Genomic DNA, 6672 nt, shown 5'->3' with positions numbered 1-6672 from the left:
CAACCTTATTTTCACCTAAATGAGCGATCCTCCGAGCTGGACAAATAACATTGGTCTCTATGTGCTTTGTGCTGCAGCGGTCAGGCGAGTGTAGGGATGGGTACCGTTCACATTTGAACCGATACCGGTACGGTACCGTACCTGGAATTCGGTACGGTACCCAAAACGGTACCATTTTCGGTACTTTACACACTCTATTAACAAAAAAATTACAGTTGTAAAAAAAAAAAAAAGTCCAAACTTCTCAATTTCAACATTGTTCTTTATTTAGCACATTATTTATTTAGCACCAGACAAAATAAAACTCCTCCCTACAATACCTCCCTACCTCTCCCCTCCCAAACCAAGAGTTGTAGCAGCAAGGTTAGTTTAGTGGGGTTGGGGAAATAGTACTTGATGTCCAACACAGCTTCCAGCAGGGCCTGGTCTTCATCTTCAAAGAGCTCCCCAAGTGCTGAAAGTTTCTTCTGTTTATTGAGTGGTATCTGAAAATAAAAAAAGGCATCGTGATTCATCAAGCATTATTTGTGTTATCAATAGAACGAAGTGTCAGTGCTATGCACATCTTAATAGAAATGACAATTGATTGTTAGTAACATAGCTTAGGCTACACTATGAATAACACACCCATTATCACTCGTCATTATGCAAAATAATAATTTACCTGAACCATATCCACCGCTGAGAAGAGGGTGAATCGTGTCCTCCTGTGCGGCTGTCACTGGCACATGGTTACCTAGCAATGAAAGCAAGAGTGCAACGTTAAATAACACGTCTCACGGTCGGTGATACGAGCTGATGATAATTATTATAGAACGTTAACAACGCTAAGCTATAAAGCTAACTCAGCCAAGAAGACAGTGAAAAGCCCTGTTATCTAACAACCACAACGGCAGTGAAACAACTTATCCAGCTAACGCTAGCAAATTAAATAACGTTACCTGATGTTGTAGAAGTCGATGCCTCTCTCAAGTTCCGTCATCATCCTCCTGCAAGACTTCAGCTAACGTTACAGCTGACGAGCTGAGGAGGTGGCTAACGTTAGCTGCCGTGCGGTGTCTGCTTCATTCACTCAGGTTATCTAACACGTTACAGTCTTCAGCATTTAGCTAAATACATCTTGTGTTTGACCATGCTTCCTCAAGTTTGAGGTGTTTCCCTAGTCAGCTTTGCAATTCACATCACAAATGTTGCAACCAGTGTTGTCTGAGTCTATCTTGGTAAAGTGTAGCCACAGCTTTCGGCTGGCCCTGTTTTGCTTTCAGGATCTTCAGGTAGAGTGACGTATTGACGTAACGCGCTCTCCCGTGTTGCCTTAAGGTTCCGTCGGAATTTCTATTTTACCCACTCTCTTTCTATTACTCAGTTGCGTTCAAGTACCGAAATTTGGTACCGTTCGTTTATATGTGAACTGGTACGGGGCAGTACCGACGTATTTCGGTCGGTGCCTGTAAAAGTACAGAGTTCGGTACCCATCCCTAGGCGAGTGCTTAGGGACCGTCTACAAAGTGCAACACAGATTACAAAAATATTCAATAAATTCACTGTTGTACAGTGTAGCTTCACCAAAATCATGTCACACATCAATGACCTCCTGCTGGTTATACTACACCACTAAGTTTGGAAAAAAGTTAAATTGTGTATTTATTTCTCGTTTAAATGCGGCTCTGAAACTGGAACTTTTGCAAGCCGAACCCCATATTTTCAAGATGAGCCAGAGAAAGCCAGAGACCCGAGGCAGTGCACTGCAGTATGGAGTCACGCTGAAAAAGGTGCACTGTCTCTGGGCAGTGGGTGTGGGGTGCTGGGGATGAAGTGAATTGAAGGATGGTTGTGGAGGCGTGCGGCGGTGCGCTACTAGGAGGGAGGGGGGTTTCCCTCATGCAGTCTGTCAATGAAGTTTCACAACCTCGATATATTGCGGTTTGCACTCGCCGACTTTACGCATACGAGCGGGGAACATAGGACCCTTTTTCGGGAGCGGGGAACATAGCACCCTTTTTGGCAGGAGCGGGGAACATAGAACCCGGGGAACATAGAACCCGGGGAACATAGGTACGCTCCCACAGCTACTCTTACTTGGCCTTACTCGTCTCGACCTGATACACTGTTTACTTCCACCGCAAGTTAACTCGCCTCTGCCCACAACTGGTCGTCATAGCGACCGCATATCTGCCCTCTGCCCATAGCGACCGCATATCTGCCCTCCGCCCTCCATTTGTATAACGCTAAAAAAAAAGTCACAGTGAGGCTATAACATATAACGTTAAAATTAAATCCCTATTCTCTACACAGATTTTTTTTTACTGGTTATGAAATACTGGTGCCTCTATATGACCTACATGAACGGATGAGACCATTGGCTAGGAGAATGGATATGTCTTTGTTGTTTACATGCCGGCGCTGCGCAGAGGACGCTACAGGGAGAAGTCGCCAGCCCGGCCAATCGGCAGGAAACCCCGTGGCCCCGCTGGACCCCACGCTCCAGCCTAGCGGAGCCGTAGCCTGCAAGGGGTTCGTTCCCAAGCATTGGTCTTTTCTCTCAAAACAATTTCGGGGAGCCGAAATCCTACAGTTCCCACAATGCACTGGGCTCGCGTGGCCTTTGATTCCACGCCCACCCCTCAGGCATTTGGCTGATATCAAACTCCAGTAGGTGGCGGTAATGCACATATATGTTTGCCAACCGCCATAAAACTCAAAGAAGAAGAAGAAGAAGAAGAAGAAGGCTTCGACATAAAAACATTAGGAGAAGAATAATAAAATAAATAAAAAAATTGCCTCCAAATTGCACCAAATTTAAACGGTAGTATATATGTTGGGAGATGTCTTCTTAAAAAAAAAATCATGCTTTTTCAGGCATTTTCCTAGGAGTTATGAGCATCTGATGTTGTAACTATTTCATGTAAAAATATGTAAAAAAGGGTACATTGCTCAGCGTTGATTTCGTAACTTCAACGCACCTTCTACTAGATGTAAAATTTGAAGAGCCTTCCAATGCCGCCAGTCCCGTGTCTGTAGGTGCTTCCGTTCCCGAGATATGGTTCTTTGCAAGGAGCTATGGGAAGCTAACATTAGCTAGCCTAGGCTATGTGGTGAAAAAAGATGGCTGCCTTTTGTTTTTCTTCAGGACCTCTGAAGGGGCGTGGAGGACCTCTAGAGGCGGAACCATGGCGGCACACCCCCACAACACTTGTAGTTCTGACTTGGCCTCTCTGACCTAAAACGCGTCGGCGAGGCCAAAAAATATGTGAGAGATGGTTGATTGCTCAGGCTGTGAACAACCAATTTCAAAAATTTCAACGGATTCGAAAACCTTAGGGGCGTAAGATTTAATATATATTCATATTCCCCACGGGAAAGCCGTCCTTTAAGGCTGAGCAAGGAGGTTGATTTTATTTCAACAGAGCAGAAGGCAGCAACACAAAAGACTGCTGGAAATAACAGAAGAGAAGATAAGTCCCACTAAACTGCTATCCAGCATTGACAGTATCCAGATGGGGACTGCCCCCTAGTCCGACACCTCACGAGTCCGACACCTCACGAGTCCGAAAAATTATGCATTGGACACAGGGGTTAAAGCAAAACAATCCATTTGACTGTACATTTTTCCAGGCCTATTTTAGCTATTTCGGGCTTTTTAGAGTGTCTGCTTTTTTAACCCATGCGGTCGCTTCCAAAAAGTTTTAATGTAAAAACAAAATGGCGGACAGTGTGTACATATCACACTCAACTCCCCAAACATCCAGTAATGATGCATGAACTGTGTTCTGGCCTGAATCAGTATGTTATAAGGTTCCACAGTAGGTATGCCAACACATACATATTATGCAAATTACTGGCTATAATCACAGTTATTATACAGATGCTTTCTTTTTTTATAAAGTCAAACAGGTTAAGGTAAGTAAGTTAAGTAACATGGGCCATTTAGTATATCTAACAATAGCCACAGGAACTACAACACTATCAAACGTGTCCCAATTAGGAGGTTCTCCTCCACCAGTCACACAGCCCAGCTCCACCCAACCTCTCACCCCACCTGTCCGACTGAGTTAATGGTCTGTTACTGTTATGAAAACACACCAGTTAATACTGTCAGACAATACCTAGGCTGCCTAGGCTAACCACCTAATGCTAAATAGTGTTACAGTTCATACTGTCAGACACATGGCTGCCTAGGCTAACCACCTGTAGTCAAGAGCGAACATATCCCACTGCAACAGTTGGAATCAACAGCTAGTGATGCTCTGTTCAGCTAACTCTGAGACTAGCAGCTGAGGTGGCTAACGCTAACCAATTAGTAACCAACTAATCTATATCCTGCGCTAGCAACAGGTTGTTTGGCATCACGTTGCTTCTAGGTATATATGCACAGCTAGGTAATGAGTAACATAATTTCCCCCGAGACGCATTTTTATGGTCGAAATATGGTAATTAGCGACATGTGGTCTAGCGTCAACACCACCACGCTGTCAGGGGGTACATACACAGAAAATAATAAAACATTACTGCAGTTTACGTTTGCTATGCGTGTGTGGCTAACTTTAGCAAGTTCTTACCTGTCGTAACGTACTGTAAGGCCATCTCCACATCGCTCATGTTTTCAGAGTCCCTCCACATTTTAATCTGGGTTTGAAGCCACTGTGGGCTCTGGTTGCAGGGTTAGTATAGGCTAATCGTATAACGTACTCCCATTATATTGATTCGTTTGTGTTTAGTTTTGTGTTCGTTGTGTGATGTGATACATCCAAGATGGCGCTCCCTACGTGCGCCTCTGTGTTTTGCTCTGTAGCGGTTTTTCTTATTTTGTTTGTAAATATCGTGTTTTGTTGTAGCACCCGGGGCTGAGAAGAGCTCATGAACATCAGGGGAACAACTCCTGAGGACTTAGTTCCAAATGTTATTGTGTCTTCCCTGGAAATACTGGGCATTTTGGCCAAAGGTGGGCTCACCTGGGCACGGAGATGAAGAAGAGGAAGACGAGGAGGAGTGCTTCGCCGACGCGGACACCGCACGCCACTGCCCATAATATTCCTCTCCAATGTCCGCTCGCTAGGAAACAAACTGGACGAACTCCAACTATGCTGGGAAGAAACACGGACCTCTCTTCATCTGCTTTGTGCTTTGTGATGATGTGGCTGAGTGAAATAAGCCCGGACCCCGCGCTACAGCTGGACGGCTTCCAGCTGCACAGAGCGGACCGAGACCCGGTCCTCTCCGGCAAGACAAAAGGTGGAGGTTTGTGTTTCTACATCAACAGTGGCTGGCAGGGGCGGACTGGGATCATAATTCAGGCCGGGCATTAGATACCAAGCAGGCCAGGCCGATACGGGACGACGCACGTGCCGGCGTCCAAAGGGCGGCGGCGAAAAATTTGGGCCGTTTGAAACTCAATTTGGGCCGTTTGAAGCCCAATTTGGGCCGTTTGAAGCCAGATTTGGGCCGTTTGAAGCCCAATTTGGGTCGTTTAAAGCCAGATTTGGGCCGTTTGAAGCCCGATTTGGGCCGTTTGAAGCCCAATTTGGGCCAAGTCCAATTTTACAATGAGATGCACCCACTTTAAGCCTGAATAAAGTAATAAAACCACTAGTAAACCAGTAGGCGGCGCCTGGCCTGCTGTTCAGTGAGTGGCCTGACTGTGGGCACAATTTTTTTTTTTTTTTTTGCAGGCCAGGCCAGGCCAGGCCACCGGGCATTTGCCCGACGTGCCCGATTATGCAGTCCGCCCCTGGTGGCTGGTGTAGAGATTTGTCAGTGATCCTGCAATACTGTTCCCCCACTCTAGAAACATTTATAATCAATTGCAAACCCTTCTACTCTCCACGTGAATTCTCTTCATTCATCCTGGTCGGCGCATACGTTATGCCTAGAGACCGACCAATAATCGGTACACCGATATGACGTCATATGCGCGTTTAATATGTTATCGTTAACGGCTTTAATGTCGCCGATAGGACCGATAACGGAAAATGTACATATACCTTCAAAATTTGCTTTTTTCAAGGGTAATGCTTACTTTGTCCAGCAGAGTGCGCCACGAGGTCACAGGGCAGCCGGCTGCACTTCTATTGTTTCCCCAGCCCCCCTCCCCTCCCCCTCCCTCTTCCTCCTCCAAAAACAAGCCGGAGTCGGACACAGACAGCAGTGCAACGTGACTTCCATGGATCTGCGGTCTGCCTCATTTCAAGTTGTTACATGGTAAACTTCTGTTAACTGATTGAAATGTTTCGTGTTATCAATTGTGTTAACACCGCTCGTCCGCCGCTGACTGATAATAAGTTAACAGCGATAGTATGTAGCCAAGCAACAGACTCAATACTTTTCGTCTCCTTAGGAAAGCCTTTCTGGGCATGCTAAAAAATCAGCAGAGGTTTTAGCATTGTCGACAGAGGAGAGATCCTGCTGTCTTGTGACAAGACAAGTCATATGAGTTTTAAAAACAAATGGGACAAGACTCTTGTCCCATTTGTTTTTAAAACTCATATGACAAAGAAAGTTAAATTAGGTGCACACTGCTACATGTACACCCCATGATCAAGCTAGCAGCTACGCTAAGCTAACCATACTTAACGTTAGTAGCAGTTAGTTTCTCCCATCTCAGAAAACAACACGTGCAGTGCTAATTAAACCACCACGGTTAGTGTATAATATCTTATTGACTGCAGTGCTGAC

The 6672-nt window shown here is 45.5% G+C and overlaps 1 long non-coding RNA gene across 1 annotated transcript; it reads right to left on the bottom strand.

Annotated features, from left to right (window-relative positions):
• Positions 1 to 351: 351 nt before the first annotated feature.
• LOC310795950 lies at positions 352 to 1260 on the bottom strand. The gene is made up of 3 exons (XR_014553657.1): positions 942 to 1260; positions 665 to 736; positions 352 to 485 (listed from the first exon to the last, which is right to left on the bottom strand). It is a non-coding gene; the product is annotated as an uncharacterized lncRNA (long non-coding RNA).
• Between the last annotated feature and the right edge of the window lie 5412 nt (positions 1261 to 6672).

The sequence above is a fragment of the Poromitra crassiceps genome (assembly GCF_964638095.1).
Source record: "Poromitra crassiceps genome assembly, chromosome: 2".
In the NCBI taxonomy this organism is placed as follows: Eukaryota; Metazoa; Chordata; class Actinopteri; order Beryciformes; family Melamphaidae; genus Poromitra; species Poromitra crassiceps.
Note: the sequence above shows the minus strand (reverse complement) of the source record. Positions and strands in the feature narration are given on the sequence as shown.